This window comes from Heteronotia binoei, chromosome 2 (genome assembly GCF_032191835.1).
Source record: "Heteronotia binoei isolate CCM8104 ecotype False Entrance Well chromosome 2, APGP_CSIRO_Hbin_v1, whole genome shotgun sequence".
Classification (NCBI taxonomy): domain Eukaryota; kingdom Metazoa; phylum Chordata; class Lepidosauria; order Squamata; family Gekkonidae; genus Heteronotia; species Heteronotia binoei.
In genome coordinates, this window is record NC_083224.1 from 171,693,727 (window position 1) to 171,719,392 (window position 25,666).

A 25,666-nucleotide genomic window follows, 5' to 3' on the forward strand; every position below is an offset into this window, starting at 1 on the left:
ATCTTGAGAGCAGACTTCCTGGAGAAAAGCAACAAATTAAATAATAATGTCTAACTAAACTCATTAAGACAAGTTGCACCTTTAAGACCAACAAAGTTTTATCCAGAATGTAAGCTTTTGTGTGTGCATGCACATTTCTTCAGCCCAGGAGTGCTTACATTCTGAATAAAACTTTGTTGGTCTTAAACATACAGCTTGACTCCTACTTTGTTCTATTGCTTCAGACCAACATGGCTGCCCACTTGGATCTAAACTCACTGAGGATAAGCTCATCAATAGTATGGCAAATGGGGACCTCCTGGACTCGAGGCAATAAAGCTCTGAATAGCAGCACTAGGAGGCAGCATTAGTAGCAGGCCTAAGCCTGAATTTGGCCCTCCAAGGCAACCAGTTGTCCACTGCGTGACAGGATGCTGGACAAGATGGACCCCCACTCTGATCCAGTAGGCTGGGGCTGATGGGAGTTGTAGGCAAAAAACATCTGAAGAGCTACCGTTGGCCACCCCTGCAGTAGGGCACCTTTTATGTTTGCTTGTACAGATGCCCTCAAAAAAGGATCACACCAATTCATTAATGGCTTCTGGCCAAGAGGACTGAAAAGAGCTTCCACATCCAGATACATTAAACTTCTGAAGGCCAGTGTTAGGGGTTGTCTTCTGTTGCTATGATGCCACTTCAGGAGGAGCCTTGGCCTCTTTTGTCATGATTATTTGTTTGCGCCTGCTGGGTAATGGGTTAGCCATTGTGTGAAACTGGATGCTTGACGAGATGGACCATCAGAGCTTGGGTCAGTGTACATGGTTGTTTCTCCATTTTATCTTCACACTGCTCTTATGAGGCTGAGAGAGTGTGGTTTTTTGAAGTCAACCAATGCGTTTCATGGCTGAATAGAGAATAGAACAAAGATCTCTCCTATCCTAGTTTGATACTCTGAACTACTCTCATCACACGTGCTTTCTATAACAAGCTTACAAGTTAACGGAGCCATGATGGGAAGTGAGCTTGTAACATCTGTAAAAGTATAACATGGGGTGGGGGGAAATTGAAATTAATTTTAACCAGCCTCTTGGATTTTGCACAGCCACCGCTCAACCTGGCTAAGAGCAGCTGAAGGAAAACTGCAGAAGCATGACCTCTCCCCTCAAGTTTTATTGCATCTTGGCTATCAAAAGGCAAAATAAGTGGTGGTTCTGGGACCATGCCCTACAATCAGATAGGGCAGGCAGAGATACAGAAATATCCAGTTATTCTGGAGCATGCCAAATGTTTTCAACCAGCAGGTTATCTTAGATCCCTTGAGATCTCCAACTATCAGAGAATCTTTACTCTGGCATGCTTTAATGATCCACCTTCCCTTATGGAAGGCAGACACCATTATTTCCCATTTCGTCATTGGCTTTGCCTGTGTCGTAAGGTGAAATTAGAGTCTATTGAACACATTCTCCTGCAGTCCCCATTCTATAATGCAGGGCTTGTTTTGAGCAGGAATGCACAGGAACGCAGTTCTGGCTGGCTTGGTACGAGGGGGTTTGGCCAAATATGCAAATGAGTTCCTGCTGGGCTTTTTCTACAAAAAAAGCTATGGGAATCTGGGCCCTGCATCTAAGTTTTGCTTGTCAATGAGAGTTCTCACTTGTCAATGAGAAAACCCACACATCTATATTTCTCTCTTGTCCTTGGGGGGAAAAATAATCTTGAGAATAAAATATTACAATTTTTTTTTAATTTAAACATTTTATTAGGTATTAAACAACATAAAATATTTAAAATAAAATTCTTCAATACAGAATATTATTCAAAAGAGAGAACAATCACATAGTATAAACTTGGATACAATGCAATAATCATATATCCAATTAACAAAATAAATAAATTACATTATTAAAAAGAAAACTATGTTGTAAGTGGGAAGAAATATCTTTAAGGAACTAAAATGCCATGCAAAAATATTAAGAATCTTGAATGGGTTCGCTGTATGATTGACTAGCAAAATGCTGAGCTTATCCCAGGCAGGTGTGTTATGTCTACCCACCTTCCATTTTACCATAGAGGCAGACTTCCTTATGTCTCTAGGTTTGGCAGCTTCCACAGGAATCAAACCCTCCCCTTTCTTTGGAAACTGAAGGAAATGCTTTCCTCCAACTTCACTTGGAGCAGGTGTTGCTTCAGAACAGCCCAGGAGGCATCACCTTTGCTTCAGCAGGGGACACCTAAGAAAGCAACTGTTGGAACAATTCACTGTGGCCTACTTTGAATGAGATGAGAAAATAATAAGATGAGAAAAGAATAAGAATAGGTGGAGAGGGGGGCTGATACATTGTATGGTGTTTATCTCCTGACTCCTGCTATTGCTAGCCCCTCCCTGCTGTGAGTGAACATTCTTTTCTGACGGTTGGAAGTAATTGCTGCCTTTTACCGCACAGAACATGTTTTCTCTCTCAGCTTAATATTTGCTTCACTGTAAATAGTTAATAAACAATGTTCATTGTTACTAAATGCGTGTGCCAAATTATATGACTAATCTACAGACTCTGCTACAGAAGAAGAGGTGGAATATCCTGCACCTGGTGAGTGAAGGGATATTGCCCCATAAGGAGGATTGGTTGGCACATTTAAAGATGAAGCTATATATACCTCCCTAACAGCAACTGCTTTTATGGTAGGAGAATTCTTGGCTTGAAAATCCCTAGAATGTCAGGACGCTGGTGGGAAGAGCCATAAAATCATAGCTGATTTGTGGTAACCTTGTAGAGGCTTTCAGGGCAAGAGACCTTCAGAGGTGGTTTGCTATTGCCTCCCTCCTCATCATGACTATGGTATTCCTTGGAAGTCTTCCATACAAGTTCTAACTAGGGCCAACCCTGCTTAGTTTCTGTGATCTAATGAGACTGGGCTAGCTAGGAACCTCTCAACATTTTGTGATTGGTCCATCTCCCTGGCAGCCATTTTATAATCCCCCAGCATGGCAGCCATTTAGGGGATTGTCCTCACACGTGCAGCATGATGACATCACCCAGAAGTGATGTCATTGTGCTAGGCACATCATGTTGGGGGATGCTTTAGCAATTGGTGTAAAAACTCTATGGCACCCCCGAGTGATGGTATCACTTCTGGGTGATGCCATTGCGCTGGCCATGTCACGTGCAGTGGAGCTCTTTGGGGGCGGGATCCCCCAAGGACCAACTCTATGCTGGCGAATTGGGGGCCCCCAAACCAGGGAACCCCTGCCCCCAGTGGGAGGCTGGGAACCCTACAGCTATTTTATTCTGATGACCACTACCCTTCCTTAAAATTCCAAAATCTTCCACAGACTCAGTAAGACACCAAGTTATAGAATGATTTTCAAGAATACTTCAGATCATAGTGCAGAAAACAATATTTGATCTATTTATTTATTTTGGTAGATTTATATTCCGCCCTTTCCCAAGTGGGCTCAGGGCAGATTACATTTTATGACAGGATGTTAGCTGATTATATATATATGATTTATTTTTCTTCCCAAATCAGTCTGATAAAGAAAAGGTTGCTTCAGAGGGCAGTCATGTTGGTCTGCAATAGATAAGATTACCAACTCTGGGTTGGGAAATATCCGAAGATTTGGGGGTTGGAGGCTAGGGAGGGACCTCAGCAGAGTAGAATGCTATAGTCCTGGTTCAAAGCAGCCATTTCCTCCTAAGGAACTGATCCCTATAATCTGGAGATTGGGCTGTAATTCCACGATATCTCCAGACCCCATCTGGAAGCTGGCAACCCTAGCAGAAAAACAGCTTCAAATCCAGAGTCACCTTAGAGACCAAGATTTTCAGGGTATGAGCTTTCCAGAGTCAAAACTCCCTTTGTCAGATAAAGAGATATTTCCCCCCACTCCAATGGAAACTCTTATGTTGTTAAATCATGTTGCTCTAATAAGGTAGCCACTGAAATTTTTGTATTCTTAATTGATTGTCTGGTGCCCTCTTCTGTTGTAATGATATAACTACCCATGTAATTTCTAAAAGATTATGGGGGCTGCCTGCAACTGCTGTTTCTTTAATATTTTAGATTTGCCACAGTCATGTTCTGTGCATGTTTACTCAGAATTAAACTGCAGGTTCAAATAAATGTGTCTATAACTGCAACATTAGTTTCACAGAAGTGTGGGGAGTAGAAGACAGGATTGTCAAATTACTGCAACACAGAGATTCAAAAGCTGAGGAGTTACATTCAGCCCCCTGTATGGATTCTTGATGCACAAGCTCACTTGGGCTCAATTTAGAAGTAGATCAGTATTAAAAAGCATTATTTGTGAACATCCAGAAGAAAATTGTTTGTTTTTCTGAAGTTTTACCTGGTTCTTTATGTTGGCATATATGGTGCCACATGCATTATTGTGTTAGCAGGAATTGTATTTTTGGCTTCACCTGCCCTGCATCCATCCATCAGCAACAGCAGTGGAAGATAGTTGCTTGTAGGGATTGGCACAGACCGGGAAACCACTGTTCGGTTTGGAGCTTGTGAAATGAACTGGGCGGCTTCAAATTGAACACCTGAGCAAAACCCACTCAAAATGAACTAGTTCAAGGTCCCCCTGGAGATGTGTGCATGTCACTTCCAGGTGGTGTTGGGTACTGCCCGCAATGTACCTGCATCATCCAGAAGTGATGAAAACACATCTGCCCCCGACATGCGCATGCAACTTTCAGATGGTGTTGGGCTCCACCCCCCATGTGCCATGTTACCCAGAAGCGATGCAAACATGTCAAGCAATGCACATGTGTCATTTCTGGATGATGCAGGCCAGGACTTTTTTTGGTAGAAAAAGCCCAGCAGGAATTCATTTGCATATTAGGCCATGCCCCCTGGCATCACCATTGTTTCACACAGGGCTGGCAACCCTAAGGCAGGAACTCATTTGCTTATTAGGCCACATCCCCTGATGTCAAGCCAGCCGAAACTGCGTTCCTATTCAAAAAAAGCGCTGATGCAGGAGCATTGGGGGTGGTGCCTGATGCAATCTGGAACTGGCATGTGTGCATCAGGGGATCAAACTGAACTAAGCAGAAACTCCGTGAGTGTTTGGGAAAGGCTTCTTTTCCAGACTTCAGTCTGGGTTTCGTGAACTGGCCAAAGTTCAGTTCGAACCAATGCCCATCCCTAGTTGCTTGGATGCTTATCCACCCTTCTCAGCAAAGGCATCTAGAAAGAAGATAAGACTTTTGAGCTTGATTCCAAACATCCTTCACATAAAACGTTCATAAGAAACAATCAAGAAAAGTAGCCCATATCTAAAAGGATAAACCTGTGTCTTTCCATGGTGCCATGCCTATCTCTTAGGCTTCCCAATCCCCAGGTCCCAGAGGGGGATCCCCCGGTTTTACAGGCTTCCCCCCTCCCCCAGCCAGCTGGCCGGCGGGGGAAGCCCCGCCCCCAGAGCCATCATGCACCTCCATGAACAATTCCCATAGGGAATGATGGGGAATTGATCCGCGGGTATCGGGGGCTCTGGGGGAGCTTTTTTTTGAGATAGAGGCACCAAACTTTCAGTATAGCATCTAGTGCCTCTCCCCAAAATACCTCCCAAGTTTCAAAAAGATTGGACCAGGGGGTCCAATTCTATGAGCCCCAAAAGAAGGTGCCCCTATCCTTCATTATTTCCTATGGAAGGAAGGCATTTAAAAATTTGTGCAGTCCCCTTAAATGTAATGGCCAGAACTCCCTTGAAGTTCAATTATGCTTGTCACACCCTTGCTCTTGGTTCCGCCCCCAATGTCTCCTGGCTCCACCCCCAAAGTCTCCTGGCTCAACCCCCAAAGTCCCCAGATATTTCTTAAATTGGACTTGGCAACCCTACTATCTCTGCAGTCCCCCTGTCTTTATAAGGCTGGTAACAGCAGGATTGCTGGGATGCTTGATGCCTTAGGGTTGCCAGCTCTGGATTGGGAAATACTGTAGACACATGAGAATGCTGTGGCTAGAGTGACCATGTTTCCTTTCCTGTGTGCCTCCTGGCCTAAAGGAATGTGGAGTTTTGAACCTACATCTGCAGGGCTCCTTTGACTATGTTAAATCTAGGGTGCCTGCTAGTGATGCCATGGTGCTCCTTCCATTGGGTGTGAGGATCATGGCCTCCTCTTCCCATTTTGGTTGGCTGCATTCACATGTGCCATTCACAGAGAAATCAGTGTCATGCTGCTATGTGACTGGTGGATGTCAGCAGGGGTTGCTATGGTCTGCAGTGTAATCACGATGCTTTCTAAATCTCGAAGAGGGGTTGTTCTGTCACTGATTTCTCCTCTGCAGAATAGCCATAGCATATGGCTGACACTATGCCAATTTGGTGTAGTGGTTAAACAGTGGCAACCAGGTTTGATTCCACACTCATCCACATGCAGCCAGCTGGGTGACCTTAGGTCAGTCACAGTTCTCTCAGCCCTACCTATCTCACATAGTGTCTGTTGTGGGAAGAAGGCGATTGTAAGCTGCTTTTTTTTTTTGTTAAAATCATTTTTATTTAGTAACGTATGGTAACAATATCGATTTCTTGAATAATTAATAACTTCTTTTTATCTATCCCATATATTGCTTTCCAACCACCCCTCCCCCTGTTACTTGACCCCCACCGGTGTTATTTACTTAAAATACTAATATTTAAAGGTACCCTTAACTAATAAAAACAAAAATTAAGTATCCTTCTTCCTTCTGTTATTTAATCATTATCAAAAATCGCCCAATGTCCTTTTACTTTCCACTCTTTTTCTACATATCTTGTAAACTTTTTCCACTCCATCTTAAAATCTTCTAGGTCATAGTCTTTTAAAGTTCTTGTTAATTTGTCCATTTCACTCCATGTCATAACTTTTACAATCCAATCCCATTTCTCTGGTATTTTTTCTTGCTTCTACAACTGCGCATACAGTGTCGTAGCAGCTGAAAGAAAGTACCAAATTATAGTTCTGTCTTCTTTTAGAAATTTTTCCATTTGTAATCCCAACAGAAAAGTCTCTGGAACTTTCTTAAATTCCAATCCCAAGATCCTAGAAATTTCTTGTTGAATCATCTGCCAATACTGTTTTGCTCTTTCACAAGTCCACCACATATGGTAGAAAGAACCCTCATGTTTTTTACATTTCCAACATCTGTCTGGCATCTTATTGTTCATCTTTGCCAACTTTTTAGGCATCATATACCATCTATAATTTTAAAACAGTTCTCTTTAATACTATGACATGTCGAAAGTTTTATACAGTTCTTCCACAAATATTCCCAAGTTTCCATCTGTATTTCTTTATTTACATTAATTGCCCACTTAATCATTTGAGATTTTACTACTTCATCTTCTGTTGACCATTTTAAGAGTAATTTATATAGTTTTGAAATTAATTTTTCAGTCTCCAAGCAGAACTTTCTCCATTTCTGTTTGCTCTTTTCTTATTTCTTCAGTTTTAATATCATTTTCCACCAGCTTTTTATTTGTTGCATTTGGAACCAATCATATTTGTTATTCAGCTCTTCAGCGGTTTTCAATTCTATTTTACCACTTTGTATTTTTAATAGTTGATTATATGACAACCACTTTTCTTCATCCGTCTCAGCTGATATTTTTATTGCTGCTGCTGGCACTATCCATAACAGCTTTCTATCATCTCCATATTTCTTATATTTCATCCACGTGTTTAACAAATTGTTTCTTATATAATGGTGAGAAAAAAAGCCATCCATCTTTTTTCCCCCATAATACATATAAGCGTGCCAGCCAAATTTATTTCCATGACCTTCCAACGCTAAGATTTTTTAATTTAATAATGTCACCCATTCTTTTATCTACACTAAACACACTGCTTCATGGTATAATTTTAAGTCTGGTAATTGGAATCCTCCTCTTTCTTTTGCATCTGTTAAAATTTTAATTTTAATCCTTGGTTTCTTCCCAGCCCACACAAACTCTGAAATTTTCCTTTGCCATTTATTACATTGTTTGCTATCTTTCACAATTGGAATAGTTTGAAACAAATACATTATTCTTGGTAAAATGTTCATTTTTATTGCAGCTATTCTGCCAAACAATGACAAATTAAATTTATTCCATTTTATCATGTCTTCATCCATTTTATGCCATAGCGTCTCATAGTTGTTTTTAAACAAGTCAATGGCGGTTGCGACTTTCTGCCTCTCTTTAAAAAATTTTTTTTCTTTTCCTCTAGAGGCTTCTAAAGTAGTTTTTAACAATAATGTCCAATAATATTTACCTTATAGTCGTCATCTCTACCGGCTCCACCAATTTTTAATGTCCCGAACACTTTAAAAATAATTATTTAAACTTTGACCTCCTTGCAATGACCGCCGATGTTTTTCTATGATATTTCAGTCCTAGAGTGGGCTGGCTGCTTCAATGATTTCCCTTTTTCATCCAATACTTCCTGCTTTGCTTGCCACCAAATCCTGTTTTCGCTGGTAGAGAGATCTCAGGATACTTGACGTATTTCCTGTGTCGTCTGTGGAGGCTGCAATTCTATGATGATGGGGCTTTTTCTCAGAAACCGCAAGTAGACCAAACAATAAATTCCTTCTCACTTTTTAACACTGTCCTTTAATTTTACACAGTCCAAATTTCACCCCTTCTCACCTTCTTCTTCCAAGCTTTCTAGATTTCAATTTCCCACCTTCTGATTTTTTTCTGTTTAATTTTAATTAGTCCCAGAATGAAAGATAGCGATCTGTACCTTTTCTGTAGTTATCCAGATCAACAACGGTCTTGCATAGCTTTAGATGTTTAGTAGAATCAAAGAAGATTAGGATCCTGTCGAGCTTAAGTCAAATAAATGACTCTGGAAACCTCTGCAGATTATGAAAATGCAACTCGTCTCCAGAGACTCTTCAAAGCCTCAAAGGAGCCCCCCCCCCGGGACTTCCTTTTAGCCAAAGTAAATCTCCTCAAAGTTTCCTGTGGATATCTTGGACTGATCTCTGACTGAGATAAGTAGGCAGTAGGTATTAGATTGCCTTTCACTACCCTGAACAGAAGTTCCAGCCTGCTCCCCTTCTGAGAAGCAGTTCAGCTCGGCATTTTCCAACCCCGGAAGTCACGATTGTAAGCTGCTTTGACACTCCTTAGGGTAGAGAAAATCAGGGTATAAAAAACAGCTATGCCCCTCTCCTCTCCTCTGGTGTCAGGTTTTTAGAATGGGTATGCATGCTGTACAGAATAAAATGTATAAACGGCCAATATTGAGTGGAGGTTAGTGTGTCAGAGTATGATCTGGGAGACCCATGTTCAAATTCCCAGTATACCATGGAAGCTGCTCGGGAGACCTGGGCCAGTCACACACTCTCAGGTTAATCTACCTCATAAGGTTGTTGTGAGGATAAAATGGAGGACAGGAGAACAATGTAAGCTACTTTGAGTCTCCATGGGGAAGAAAGGTGGGGTATAAGTAAGTAAACAAAGCCAATTGATGTCTTATTTTCAAATGCTTCTACAGTGCCTTGGAATACATTTGAACCAACTGTTAGATGTCCAGATTATGTGGAAGTACTCTGACTTTACTGACATAACATATATCTGCTCTTTCTGATCCCTGTTCTTTACCTTTTTAGAGTACAAAGTTCTCTGTACTCAGCACTAGTTGATGCCACACTTACGGTTACACACCCATCTGTCAGGCAACTAGGATTAATTATGCCTGCAAATATATAAGCAGCTTAGAGTGAAGTCATTGTAGGCAGGCCTGTACAAAAATGTCCTGTGCCTTTAACAATATATAAAAATTGTTAGATTGTAATGGCCTGGAGGTACATGACATCACCTGATAAATAAAATGCCATTATACTTCTACAGAAGGAAGAAGATACTTTTTCTCCAGGCCTGTTAGCAACCCTTTTCACAAGCAATATCCATGACAATACTGATCAGGTTTTAATGTTATTGGTTAACTCATGAACATATTATAACTGTGATGAAGTAATGATGAGGTAATCAGTCACGCCACTGGCTAATGTAGTCCAGTACTGTCAGTGGCTCTTTAGGGAGTTAGGCAAGGATGTTTCCCAACCCAGCTAGGTAAAATCTTTCACTGGAGATGCCAGATTGTCCCTAGGACTGTCTGTATACACAGTACTGGATATATCATTGAGCTATCATCTATTCCTTGATTATTATTATTTTTTAATCAGGGTGATTTTTTAGTGGATTTCTGGAACCTACTGCTCTACTATTTTGCCCTATCGGCTCAACTCTTGTCCTGTTTTCCCCCATAGCGTAATTTTTATCTTCATCTTTTATGGTAACTGTAGGGTTGCCAAGTCCAATTCAAGAAATATCTGGGGACTTTGGGGGTAGAGCCAGGAGACATTAGGCGTGGAGCCAAGATCAAGGCTGTGACAAGCATAATTGAACTCCAAAGGGAGTTCTGGCCATCACATTTAAAGGGACGGCACACCTTTTCAATTCCTTCCTTCCTCAGGAAATAATGAAGGATAGGGGCACTTTCTTTTGGGGCTCATAGAATTGGATCCAGTGGTCCAATCTTTTTGAAACTTGGGGGGTATTTTGGGGAGAGGCACCACTAGTTTGGTGCCTCTACCTCAAAAAACAGCCCCCCAGAGCCCCAGATACCTGCGGATCAATTCTCCATCATTTTCTATGGGAATAAATCTCCATAGGGAATAATAGAGTTCCCAGCAGACATTTCCCTCCCCTCCCCCCGCTTTCTGACGACCCTGAAGTGGGGGGAGAGGGTCTCCAAACCGGGGGATCCCCTGCCCCCACCTGGGATTGGCATCCCTAGGTAACTGTTATATGTGATTCTATACCATCTGGTTCCAGATCTTAACTTGTTCCTGAAGGATACCCATGTATTTCCTTTCAATATGGACTTTTGTTTTAGATTGGACATCCATTGATAGAAGGAACGTCTATAGCTCCACTTCTATTATATTAATGCCTGTCTTTTATAACCTGTATTTATTTGTCCTTACAGTACTGCATAGATTCTACTGTACAAATAGGTAACCAAGGTTAAAGGTCAATGATTTATCCAAGGTTGATCAATTACGCAATATCACAAGTATCCTAAATTCAAGTCTGTAACACAGCAGGGGAGCAGGAGTGGCCTTCTACTGGCTGCCACCACTCTGGTAAGGGTCTGTCTGAGAGGGCCCAGAGCACCCACCCAATCCCTGTGTCTTTCTTCTTAGCAAATACCTATTAACTGTGACCAAAGAGGCGTGATGCAGACCCAGGCAGTTTAACAATAACAAATTTATTGTAAGTGCTAAAAAACCAAACAACTGGGTTGCTGTAAAACTTTTTAGTGCAACAGTGAATATAGAAAGAACAGTAAAGGTTGGTACAAAGAAATAAAAGCCCTGACATGATTAACTAGACGTTCCCTTCTTCTAATTTCAGACTCACTCACCCTCCTTGGAGGAAGGATTCCCTCCTGCTGCAACCTCTATCCACCTCAGCATTCCCAGAGAGAACAGCCCTGTCTATAGCTTGCCCTTTTTATGTTTTCCTTTTAGGCTTGCCCAGAGGGATGGGACCTCTGGGCAAGTTTACCCTCCAAAACTGCTGCCCACCCAATCAGAGGAACAGAAGGGCTCCTGGGAAATGTATACTCTGTAGCTATTCCTATACACTTGTCCCTGGATTCTATAGGCCTTACAAGGCCTAGGATCATGACAAAGTTTCTGACAAGTTAAAGTCTCTAATTTGTCTCCACATTGATTCAGAACTATTGTTGTCCTTGTTGGGTTGAAACACTTGGTCAGAATGCCTTTTCAAAATATCGTTAGTCATACCTTATTCAATTAAAGCCAATATATGATAGCCATTGCTTTTCTCTTAGCTTGTACTGAAGAACCAATGTTCTTTTCTCTTAGCTTACACTGAAGAACTACAGGCTGGGCTGTGCCTCTAATTTCTCAGGAACAATTTGTTCTGGAAAAATCCGATTACGCACACCACCCTAATCCCGCCTCACCCTGCAGTTGAGTGATCAGACTGCTGCTGTGCAGTCATTGCAGAGAGGGTGGGCAGGTATCTTTCTTTTTTTTAAAGTCTGCTTTGCGCATGTGCATAACCACTTAGTCGCCATGGGCAAATATGCGGCTAAGCACACATTGCTAACAGTGAAAAAAAAAAATGGCGGCTAGGGACCAGAAGTTGCAAACCTTCCAAATGGCTCAAACATGCCCGAGAGCAATCAGATGTCAGAAGTGCACAGTGAGACTGGCTCAGCCAAAAAACACTAGACTTTATCCAGTGTCAGGAAAGTCGGAGTGGGGGGAGATTGGGTGGCTGACAAGAGGGGAACTGAGGACAGATACGGATGTCTGAATGAGCACTTTAAATTCATTGGGGAGAAGCAATGACAATGGAACAAAGTGCTCGTCTGAGTACACGTTTGGACTTGGCTTTACAAGACCCAGATTTGAACTCCCAATCTGCCATAGAAGCTTGCTAGGCAAGAATGTGCCAGTTACTTTTTCTCAGCTTATCCTACCTTACAAAGTTTGTGTTGAAGATAAAAAGTTGGAGGGGAGAATGATATAATCCACTTTGGGTTCTCACTGAAGAGAAAATAAATACTCCTGAGGTTGTATTACAGCAGTATCAGACACAGGGTGGCCTGGTCTGTGTTGGGAAATACCTGGAGACTTTGGGGGTGTATCCGGGAGAGGATGGGGTTTGGAGAGGGGCCTCAGCATGGCACAAGAGTGAAGTCCACTTTTCACAGCATGGAGAAGTCCACCCTTCAAAACAGCCATTTTCTCTGGGGGAGCTGATCTCTGCCAGCTGAGATCAGTTGTAAGAGCAGGAGATCTCCAGGTCCCACCTGGAGGCTGGCAACCCCCAAAATAATTTACTTCTAATATTCATGTGGGAATTAAATCCAGTTTGAAAAGCAGATACCAATGTCCCCTCTGATGTTTGTTTGTTTGTTTGTTTATTTATTTATATTTGGACTTATATCCCGCCCTTCTCACCGAAGTGTCTCAGGGCGGCTATCATGTTTACTATAATGATGCAATATCTTATATGGTAAAAAGCCTAATTAATGGTCTGAAAGCACCCATAATTAAAGCAACTGTGGATCTCATAAATGAGAGAACTCTGAGATAGTTGGTCTACAGTAGAAGAGCTAGTTTTGAGTTCAGAAGCACTTTAGAGATCAACAATATTTTGTCTGTTTGAGATCACTGAGTTGAATTAACAGTAATAGAAAATGAAGTATGACATGCAAGATTTTTGGATTGTAAACTTTGGAGAATCAAAGCATCCTTCATCCCTGTCAGATAAAGACAGGGGTTTTCAGGGTATAAACTAAATTGCTACTGGAATAAAATCTAGCTCAGAGTACTTAGAGATTCAGATAATCTGCTCTGAGCTCATATAAGGAAGAATCATATATAACTGTATTAATTCAGAAGTTATTCCATATATTCTTCATGGGAACATGTAGCTTGTATGACTGCAGTGGGCCTCTTGAAGCATAGGCAGTAGAACATTAACTATACACTTTTCAGTAGTACAATCCTGTGCAGCTGTGATGTATGTGAAGACAAGAACCACATTGGTGCTACCAGTTGCATGTAACTTTCTCATCAGATTTGGTCATTTGTGAAAGATCCACATGGGTCCAATATTCATACACATAGCAGCTTTAGGATCATACCACACCAATATTAAATGAATGTAAATTAAATGAAATTTGGCAGATAGTACCCTCCATCTCAGCAGAGGTAGAAAATTAGGGGTGGCTCTTATAATTCTTGTTGTCTCTTGTTATTCTGGACAGATGAGTTTCAACATTATCTCAGTAGAATTGGATAGTCAAACTTTCATACTTAAAAGCTATTTGCTGCACTTGGAGAGAGTTCTCACTAAGGCTCTAGTTGATGTCATATTTTGAAAAAAATTAGAAACCAAAGATAAACAAAGTATTCCAGAAATATTCTCTCTCTGTCTCTCTGCCATACAGGGTGAAATCTTTGTCTACTGATATGGTTAGTTCAGACACAAAAAATCACACATTTGGCAGGTTTTAGTGTGTGGCATGCAGCAAAGTTCCAGGCATGTAGGAGGTTAATTCTGTATTCAAAGCAACTCCCCCAATTAAATTAGGATACTAGGAGTGATTGTCTCAATTAAATTAGGATCTTCATAACATTGGATATGATACATTCAACATAAAAAACAACACAAAATAGGAACTGGCCCAATGTGAAAATCAAGGGTTGGCCTTAGTGCCAATCCTTAGTAGGCTTCCCAACCCTCCCGCCCTGGCGGGGGACCCCAGGTTTTCCAGCCTCTTCCCCTGCTCCCCAAAAAAACGGGAGCGGGGGGAGGGGGAGGTAGAGACGAAGAGAAAAGAAAGAGACGCTCTTTGCCTTCCTTGCTGACATCGCGCGACTTCCTCCCAGAGCGGGGAGCTCCGTCCGCCCTGGGCTTCTGGGAAATCACTTCCCCTTCCGCTCAGAGTGGTAGCGGCGCGTGGCGCGTGGACGAAGGGGATCATGGGAGGTGCTGCTAGACCTCTGGTTGCCGGGCTGTGGCCGATATAATGTAGGGAAAGATAGTGCCGGTGGCTGGACTAGGGCGTCTTCCCTCGAGCAAGCCGAGATAGTATTGCTGGGATGAGAAAGAGGAACGAGTCTGTCACCTTGGAGCATGAGCGCTTCGCCACCTCGGCACCGGCTGCCGCTTCTTCTCCTTCCCAATCCACGCAGTTGGACAAGGGCTTCAGCCTGAGACCGAGCCTGCATCTGCCTGGCAGCGCCTGCCCCGCCGGAGATTCCGGCATGAAGCGACTGCTTGGCAGGTGAGGGACCCCTTCACAAGACTGCGTTGCTATAGCAACCCGGCCTCGCTCTCCTCCCTCTCTGCCAGCCTCCCTGGCAGAGCTAGCCTGACCTCGGCCTTGTCGTTTCCAAGGTGACGGGCGGCTAAATCGAAGTCACCACTCCAGCCTTCTTTCCTTTCCCACCCACCCATTCGGACCTTGGCCAGCAGTAATAGGATTGAGTTTGGGAGGAGAAGAACGGAAGGAGACCTGCTGATTTTTACCTCTGCAGAATAAAATACCGTAGGTCAAAATGCCTAAGATTTATCACCGTATCCCCCCTCTTCATCTTGTCTGCTGTAGACCAGGGTCCCCCCACCCAATCTTGTTAAGCCTATGGGCATTTCTGAAATTTTGAAAATAGGGAATGCATACCATCACAAAATGGCTGCCAAAGAATACTGAGGTAATCTACTTCAGTTTTAATCTGCAGGATCTGCTTCAGTTCAGTTCAGGACCAGGGGGTCCAATTCTATGAGCCCCAAAAGAAGGTGCCCCATCCTTCATTATTTCCTATGGAAGGAAGGCATTGAAAAGGTGTGCGGTCCCTTTAAATGTGACGGCCAGAACTCCCTTTGGAGTTCCATTATGCTTGTCACAGTCTTGATCTTGGCTCCGCCCCTAATGTCTCCTGGCTCCACCCCCAAAGTCTCCTGGCCCCACCCCCAAAGTCCCCAGATATTTCTTGAATTGGATTTGGCAACCCTAATCCTTGGTGATTTTGTGTTTACTAACATAAAGATAGCACTTCATCTGTGGATAATATGAGGGAGTGCATTACATTTTTCTTGCAAAGAGTAAAGGCCAATCCTGTCTCTGCTTTGACTTATTTCCCTACTAGGGTTTCCAACTTCCAGGAGGCACCTGGAAATCTCCTGCTATTACAATGGATCGTCAAATTACCAATATCAGTTCACATAGAGAAAATGGCTGCTTAAGATGGACTCTATTGCATTATACATCAATTAAGCTCCTCCCCTCCCCAAACCCTAACCTCCCCAAGCTCAACTTCAAATCTCCAGGTATTTCCCAACTTGGAATTGGCAACCCTATTCCCTACCAAGCTAAGTACAGGCTGTTTTTTAGGGAAATGGTACAGGTGAAGTAGCTACTGTTTCCAAGAAGAGTGTTGAAATAATTCAATCAGATAGACGTGATGAGAGATGCAATAGTTGGGCTGATTGAAGGGATGGCAACTCCCAGAAGCATGGGGAGAATTGAGACTGGAAAATGGTACCGTGTGATTCTGCAACATCATTGCAGGTCGCATACCCAGAAATTTTGTCATAGTGTTAGTGACACTCTAGGAATCTCCCAAATCTCTGTGGTTAAAAACACAGAGGTTTGGGGAATTCTTAGAATTCTGTGTGAGGCCATGACTTCACTGCTGGGTAAACAGCTGGAAGTGACATATTGGCATCACACAATGCTTTTCTCAGCCATTTTTGTTCCAACTCCATTGAGCAACAGCTGGAGCCCAGAGTATAAAGGAAGGAGGGTGCCCACTGGCAGCCCTAGATGATGGACAACTTAAAAACAAACAAGTTGCTGAAATACCTGGGAGTTATTTTAAAGCTTACGTACAAACTTGTTTATTACCTTTTTAAAAAAAGGTACTAATTACTGATATCAGCTTTCCTGCCAAAGGAAAAAGGAAGCTGGGGGATATTATATGTCAATTAGCCTAATGTCTGTTTGGTGTACATTGGTAGAAAGTGTTACTTTAAAAAGCACATAGAAACAAGCGTTAATGAGGAAGAATCAGCATGACTTCTGTGAAAAGAAATCCTGTCTCTACAACCTTTGGACTTCTCTGGCCATGTGGACAAAGAAATTTTGCATTAGACAATTTTTGGTAGAAAAAGCCCAGGAGGAACTCATTTGCATATTAGGCCACACCCCAACACCAAGCCAGTCGGAACTGCGTTCCTGTGCATTCCTGCTAAAAAAAAGCCCTGGACATTATATATTTTAACTCATTAAAAACTTTAGACAAAGTACCTAAGTAAACACAGATGTTGGATAAGGTCCTCAAGTCCTCTTGTGGATTAGAAAATGGTTAAGCAACAAGAAACAGAACAGTAAATAGACAGTTCTTGCAGTGGAGGAAATCAGAAGCACTTGGGGTTCCACAGAGTTTTGTTTTGGGACTGGTGTTATTTAATTTCATCATAAACTGGAATCTGGGTTAAGCAGTGAAGTGGCCAAATGTATGGATGACATCAAATTATTCAGGAGGGTGAGAAGAAAAGTAGATCGAGTTTGAGAGGGTCTCTTTGAAGGCATAAATGGGCAACACTGGTAAATGAGGTTCAATGAAATTGTAAAGTGACACACACCAGGGTGAAAAATCCTAACTTTAAGTATATACTAATAGTGTTTGTACAGTGAATGATCAAGTAAGAGGTTCTGGAGTCATGGTAAGTAAATTGATGGAAATGTTGACTGGGTGCAGTAGTATTGAAATGGATTGTGTGCAGTAGCAGTGAGAACAAGGCAGCTAGCAGTGTAATATCTTTATACAGACCTATGGTACAGCTGTATTTAGAATAGTGTGTAACAGGGTTGCCAGCCCGTTTCTAAGATGATAGGCTAAGGAGCTTGGAGCTTTTTAGAGAAAAGATGACTGACAACAGAGTAACATAACATGATAGAATTGTGCATAGGATGGGGAAAATGGATAGACAGAGCTTTTTTTCCTTCCATACGTTAAAACTGATGAGCACCTAACGAAGTTGATGGCAGTAAATTCAAACAGATGAAAATAAATACTACTTTGATTCAGGATGCTATTGGCTTATAGAATTTGATGCTACCAGATGTGGCAACGGCAATTTGTTCGGCTGTCTTTAAAAGTCAATTAGACATTTTAGACAAGACCAATAATCAATTCTGTAAAACAAATAAATGACTAAATAAAGCTGCCATGTTCAGAGCAAAAAGCATCTGAATGAAGTACCTTGGGCAACAACAGAAAGGAGACTGGCTTAAATGCCATGCTTGTAGGTCTTCCGGGAGGCATTTATAAAAGAAAAATCGAAAAGAACCTATAATGCAGGCTCAAACATGCAGTTCGGGAGCCGAATCAGGCCCTCGGAGGGCTCCTATCAGGCCCCCAAGCAACTGGCTGTCATCTGCTTGCTTCTCCCTATATCTGTCACACCCTCGCTCCTGCTCCGCCCCCAATGTCTCCTGGCTCCACCCCCAAAGTCCCCAGATATTTCTTGAATTGGACTTGGCAACCCTACTGCTACCTTATCTTAAATAGGTACATGCATTGCCCAGATCAACATGGCTTGGCCGAACAAAGTCTCAGATCTATGTCAGATCATAACAAATGAGGTCGACACCCCAGCTATAATGGATCTTCAGTAGTTTGTGTACTTTGGCCTTTAATTTTCATGGCAGGGAAAATATGGACATTAAGTACATGAGTTTTTCTTGGGCAATTAGTTTCTGATATAGAAAGTTTGTAGTAGTTTCAAAGATCACAGCCTCCCATATATACACCCATACATCATGCACGTATATACACTTATACACATACACCACACAGAGTGAAGTAAGCCTTATTGGGTTCAATAGGATTTATTCCCTACTAGCATTGCCAATTCCGGCTTGAGAAATTTGGAGGTTGTGTGAGGGTAGAGTTTGGGAACAGAACTCCAATGGCGTATGGTGCCTGTAGAGTTCACCCAGATCTCAATGGGCTGGAGACCAGTTGTAATTCTAGAGAACTTCGAGCTGTATCTTGAATTTGGTAATCCTGCTTCTCCACCATCTAGCATGTGCAACATCAGCGAGAGTTAGGCCACTAGGAATAATTCCAGATGGATAGCCGTATCAGTCTGCAGCGGCAAAATAAAGCAGTCCACTAGTCTGAAATTTGTTATGCAGGAATGAATGTTCAGCCTTTTTAGTGCCTGTTTTTTGCCCCCAGCCACAAGGGAGTTGAACGGCATCATACATACTCTCTTATGACGGTTGCACTTAAGATTTTGATTTTTGTGAGCCGCCTCCAGACGTTCCTTAGAGACGAGACAGAGAATTCCCCGCACTTAAAACTCTCAGATCACATTTCTAAAATGACCCTACCGCCTTTGTTAAGAAAAGTATGTTATTTTAACATTTTATCTCCACAACTCGTGCGCAACCTTTCGAGCACCCTGGGAATTACCCCGCCGCCAGCCCCGAGGACGCGTGGCGAAACGGGCTGCGGGGGAAGGAAGACGGGAGGCGGAACTCTCGTTTCATTCGCTCTGCACTCTTTCAGGGGTGGAGCCGGAGAATGGCGGTCGTGGGGAAGGGACGGACGGAGAAAAAAAGCGAGAGCGACTAACAAGCGCGTTTCAGTCCTATCTCAAACTCCCCCCCCCCTTTTTGTCAGTTCTACCACAGCCCACCCGCCCATCCCCGCTCTTCATTTTTTTCCCCCGTCAGAATGTGGGGCACGCCCTTTTCAAAGCGGCTCGTGCGCCTGCGCGGCCGTCCACACACGGCCGCTCTGTCTGTCTGCCTCTCTCGTCTTCGCTGCCTCCTCCTTTCTAGTCCTCCTCACCGCTAGGGAGGAACAGTCCGGCGGGCCCGCTGAGCTGCAACCGCACAACAGCCCTGAGGAGGGAGCGAGGCGCTGCCGCCAAGAAGCGGGGCTCGGGGGGTGGGTGGGAAAGAAACCCACGCAGACTTTCCTTCGAGGCTTGCTCCTCCGCCGGGGGGCGGTGTGTTAGGAGGCAAAGGTAGCCCCGTCACAGGGGGATGCTGTGCTGGGGAGTGGAGAGGGTGAAGGTACGTGTTAAAAAGGAAAGAGAAAAAGGGCGATGGGTGGGACGTTCGTCTGAGTCTGCCTGTAAACTGCTTTGGGCTTAAAGTGACTTGCACGTATTATTTTTTTTTTTTTTGGAGGGCGTCTGTTTGCTTTGAATGTGTTTTTCTTCTCCCACCACTTCTGCCTCGGAACTGACTGGAGTGAAATTGGCCGGGCATGCTGTGTACGGCTAGAGTGTATTGGGGTGGGGGGAGCAGCAATAACTTCTGACTTAAACAAGAGTCCAGTGTCACTTTAAAGACGAACCAAATTTCTTCCAGCAGACGCTTCCTTGAGTCAGAGCTCACTTCGTCAAATGCGTTTTTGGAGTTGACATAATTCCAGTGGTTTACTTCGCCCAGATTGCTAGGGATTGGAGCCACTATTTGCGGTGATTTAAGGGGGCGGGGCCCAAGGAGTTAAGTGTTTTGGCGTATTATTGTGATTTCCTTCACTGTATCCTTTCAAAACATTAAAGAGAAAATGAGAACCGAACGCTAATGTAATGTTTGATGCTGCTACTGCTGCTTTTTTTTTTTTGCCAGGTTTGGATTAGTGCCTGGCAGCTGGTGATGCGCGCTTGGCATGCAGTCTCTTTGGCTGAAGTCCCAATCTGCATTTGGGAGTATGTTATTCTTAGGGGGAGAGAGATAGAGCTGGTACCAAGATAAAACTTGCTGGATGCACAGGCAGGCATGGGATGAGGGTGGCAAGGCTTCATTTTCTTGTGAATGCTGTGAAGGAATGCTTTGCTGTTCTATAATAGAGTGTCTTGTAGTAAAGTGTGGAAGTAAACCTGTGAAGTGGTACCTCCAGTCTTATGCTTTGAGGACACCCCCCGCCCCCCGTGCTGGTAAGAGATATGAGTTACTTTTACTCCTTATAGTGGTTCAATGTCTGATGTTTAGTGAAAAACCCTGCTGACAAATAGCTGCAGTTTTTGTTGAGCTTACCCTGTAAAGTTCCTTTTCTGTAGGCACAGAAGTCCTGTAAAATAACCAAGAATCAACAAAATGTTCAAGATTAGTCATATTGCTGTTTAGTGAGCTTTTAACCGCACTTAAGTCTTAACCTACAATAAGGAAGGCAAAATACTTGCCTTTGTATACTTTACTGGCTGGTGTTTCAAGAATGACCTGCTTTTTGTGTTAGCTAAAAGCATATGAGAATACCTTCTAAAGTGAGTTGACGGAGAATACATTTTAAATTGAGCAGACAAATTGCTGTGTGGGTCTGTTTTTTGTTCAGACATCTACAGAACACTTTGTTTTGCTGAGGCGATGTCAAAGTCTGGTTTGTTTCTAAGTGCATTTCTAACCCTCTCAGGGAAGTTCCCATAATGATCAAGCATAAGAAAGATGCCTGTACTTAATAGGCTTGAAGCTGGCATGGCCAGAAAAAGCCTTGATTCTGCAGAACAGAGTTTGAGTTCCGTGGCACTTTTAAGACCAACAACATTTCTGAAGAAGTGTGCTTGCACATAATACCTTTTACCATGAATAAAATAGTGCTGGTCTTAAAGATCTCACCGGACTCAAAACTTTGTTCTGCTGTTTTATATGAACACGGCTACCCGCCTGAATCTACCTTGATTCTGCAGAAAGATATATTTATACAATGATTTCAGCAGGACTGTTTCTGAGATTAAAACCTCAGTTCTGTGTACATGTACCAGGGAGTAGTCCTACTGACCTCACTGGGAGTAAACAGGTTTATTGTTAGGCAGCTAATCTATGTATGTCATCTTATGATTAGGAGGATCTGTGTGTCCAGTTTCCTTACTGTGTCATTCATAGGAATGCCTGGGAAATGGTTTGAAAAGGTGTTAAGCAGTGTATGTAACCAAGTGTAAATTGTTGCAACAGTGTGCTTAATTGATTTTTTCCACACTTTATTTTGTGTAGGGGTTTTGATTAATCATAGAGCACATACACCAGAGTAGCAGGTTCAGTTTTGGATAAAGGACTGCAGAAGACACCAGACACTGGCTGTTAAGGGTTTCTGGCAGAGTAGTCTTGGGCTGGATTGACCAGTTGGCTACATTGGTGCAGACAGCGCCATAGATGATGTGATGATATTCTGCTGAGAACATTGTTCCAGTTTCAGGTGATCATTGTACTGCAATATAAAGGTCTTTCTGTATTATATCAATCCCACACAGAAACATTTATTAAAAGGGAATTAAAAAATACAGAGTGAATTCTTATTTACCTACATGGTTGTTATCTTTGCATCCTGCTGCTTAACCAGAATGGTATACAACAGGGGTGGCCAACAGTAGCTTTCCAGATGTTTTTTGCCTACAACTCCCATCAGCCCCAGCCAACATGGCCGATGGCTGGGGCTGATGGGAGTTGTAGGCAAAAAAAAATCTAGAGAGCTACCGTTGGCCACCCCTGGTATACAACATTAGTAAGCTGCAACTGACTTTATCTAAAATTTTAATATAAAAATTAAAACCATAAAACAAAGGGGTCAGTGGGGAAAGTGGAAATTTTTTTAAAAATGAAATGTTGTACTGAACTCAGGAACACAGTAGCCCCCCCCCCAACCTCTTGTCAGACACCCCCCCACACACACACCACGGAGAGCATTTAGTTCCTCTGAACATGGGAAAAGTATAGGGGATGGGTCACAGTTAGCTGATCCAGGAGCAGGCTCATGATGGTATGCCTGCTGTCTTTCCTACCTCTGTTCTCTGTTCCATGACTGCTGGTATAGAGAGAGATCAGTCCATCTGAGTGAAGCAGTTGTGTCGTGGTAGCTTTGATAATGTCTAGGTTGATGACAAGCTATAGCAGTTTTCAGTAGTGATCTTTAAAGCCTAAAAGAGGTTAGGGATTGGTATTTGGATTGCCTCTGTGAATTTGCCTCATCCATCCATATCAAGCAGAGACTCTTCTCTCTGTGCTCCTGCATTCAGAAGTTAGGTGGATATGCATTGGAGACAGGCCTCTGAGATTGTGCCCTTCTCATGGAACTTCCTCCAGCATGCTTAAATAGTTGCCATCTTTTATTTATTTAGACGTTTAGGCTCAAGACTGGCGTGCTTTCCAGAGTCTTTGATACTAACTTCTTTTGTGTGTGTTTTTCTTCTTTTTCTGGTGCTGCAGTTTTTATGGGCTAGAGTCTTCATTGATTATATTTATACATGTATATAATTTAAATATTGGGCTGATATACTCCCAGATCCCTTCTCTGGCAGAAGCATGTTACTATGGAGAAGAACCTGTGCCATTAATAAAATAGATTCATAGGATCTAACCTAGTTTTAGCTTCACAATATAAAGGCGATCTTTGACTGTCCCTTGGAGTAAAAAGGTGACACTTGTTATTAAAAATGAGGTAGTATTCTGTGTGACCAAATGTAAACTGCAAGGTTTGTTAATCTTTCTCATCTATTTGCAGCATGACTTTCAGAATAACTTCTGTGATGTGCAGTTGCGGTTGCACACCCTTTGTCCTCCCCCATGCTTCCTGTATGTCATTGCTTATTTGGTTGGTTTCAAGAGCTACATGTGAATTCTGTTGCTTGCTTATAACATTCCACCACTTAGCTTGTCTCTAATTACCCAGAGTTTTGTGAGAACTCCTCTCCTCCCTCCAAAGGCTAACGGGCAGATAAAGATTAGTTTAAGCGGGGAAAATGAAAGAATCCCCATTTATTTGAATCTGGGGTCTTTTTTCAGTTAAACAATGCTGGGGGGCGTCTTGTGTTCAGTTTCATGATCTTGCCATGAACCTGACTTTTACAGCAGCATTGTTTCACAGCTAATGAGATCATAGTATAGTTGATGAGATCATAGTATAGTTGAAGGCTGTCTTGTTTTACATAACATTTCCGTATTGTTTTGAAAACTCTTAATACCCTAAAAGTATTCCTAGTAAAATGCTGCCTGGCTGTTTGATTTGTTTTACTGAGTAAATACTTGCAATAAATACCACATAATCCCGATTGTTCAGCTCAAATGGATCTGAATTATTACTTTAGTGCATCCTGTCAGCAGGGCAGATCCATCCTATGGTTCTGCTGTACTGGTGTTAATATTGGCATTGTACTCCTAGGGAAAAAGCTGAAGGAAAATGTTAGTACTATAAAGTACAGATAATTCAGTAACTCTGACATACAGCAATATACTGTCACCTACAGTGTTAGTGCTAATCGCAATAGACTGACACTTACAGACACCTAGCAGTCTCAGTGTGGTATGCTGCCACTGCTGATTCTGCAGCAATGCTTGGAAGGAGTCAACCCACACATGGGAAATACAGGAAGCCTCCATGATGTTATCTCACTACTCAGACCTCTAGAGACTCAAACTTATCAAAGCACTCTCAGTTTGGATCATGAAACGGAACGTAAAACCCCCCAGCATTGTTTAACTGAAAAAGACCCCAGATTCAAATAAATGGGGATTCTTTCATTTTCCCCACTTAAACTAATCTTTATCTGCCCATTAGCCTTTGGAGGGAGGAGAGGAGTTCTCACAAAACTCTGGGTGTGCAACCACCGCACACATGATAATGTATGTTCTGGGAATCCTGGCATATGGTGATCTAAATCTCCCCTCCTCTAACTGAATAGCAGCCTTTTGACAGGGAAGGAAGAGCAGGCATCCCAGTAAGATTTACAGCTTATTGGGAAGAAGGCAGGCACTGAGAACCTGGGGCCTCCCCCAGGAGAAAGATTCAGATTCCATTTGGAGATGGGGAAACTAGTTCTGTGTGTGATTGGGGGGGGGAGGTTATTACCAGAGAAGAGAGATGCCAGGACAACCAACAGGGTAAACCACAATTATGTGGTCACAGGATCAAACCCTATGATCTCTCTAGTAGCTTATTGTGATAGAGCATTGAGATGCAGCACAGAAGATAAGGTTCCTGCTTTGGGAAGCGTGGCATTAAGACAAAATTTACTTTGTGTCTGACTATTTAGCAACAGACATATGGTGGAAGAACGACTAGAACTAACATAATAATTGGACATCAGATAGACTCAGAAGGAGTTCTTATTCTACTAGTCTGCAGATCTCTATACCAGGTTTGGGCCAGTTAGACGTCTGCTGAAAAGCATGAGATCTCAGGTTCAAACTGTGAATTTAGTCAACCTGTAGAGAAGGCCGAGAGAAGCCCGTCACAGGCACACCTTAGAGAATTATTCCAGAGCCAGTTGGAGGAAGAGATATGGACTGATAACTGTTTTGTGTGGCTCTTGTGTAATTCAGGATGTCTGTAAATTTGCCGAGACCCCTTTACCACATATGGTTGTATCTCCATTATGCTCACTTGTGCATGTTACTTATTGCCCTGACAAACTTAAATATCTATCTTTTAAAGTCTTTGATTGAAAGTAGTGTATTGCAAAAAAAAAGAAAAGAAATGAAAATCACCTACTTCATGCGGACTAGTTGTGGTTTATCAATTCACCAGTATCTGTAGAGATTTTGCAGTGCTAGGAACTCATTTGTTGGTACTCAATGGGCCAGTGGGTAGGTAAGAGGCAGACTCTTCCCCGTTGGGTGTATGTGCAAAACTCCTGGGTTATCTCTTGAAGGGAGGAAGGCACTCTGATATGCTTGGGTTCCTCTTCCCACAATCTCTGAAGGCAGGAAACGGATTGCACTTTTTATCTCTGGGGAAAGGAGGAGCCCACCCTCAGTTCTTTTCCTGCTTCCTCCTGAGAGAGCAGTGGATTTAAGGAGTTCCTTTGGTCGTAGTTTATTTTTTTCTCTTTCCACCTGTTTGCCTTTCTAAGTGCCTTTCTCTTTGTTTAAAAAACAAACTGTCCTTCTGGCCTCATCTTCCCTGACGCTGTTTGCCTTTTGCCCGCAGCTTCCGGCACAGCGATGTCTGCATCTGAGCTCTCCGACCATGGGATCTCCTCCAGGGGAGAGTTGGGGACGGTGACCTCCTGGCAGCGGAGTAGGAAATCCCTGCAAACTCTCTTGCCCAGAGGAGTCAAACTCATTTGTTATGAGGGCCAGATTTGATGTAGAGACCTTGTCAGACTGGGCCATGCATGTCATAAAATGTAATGCCA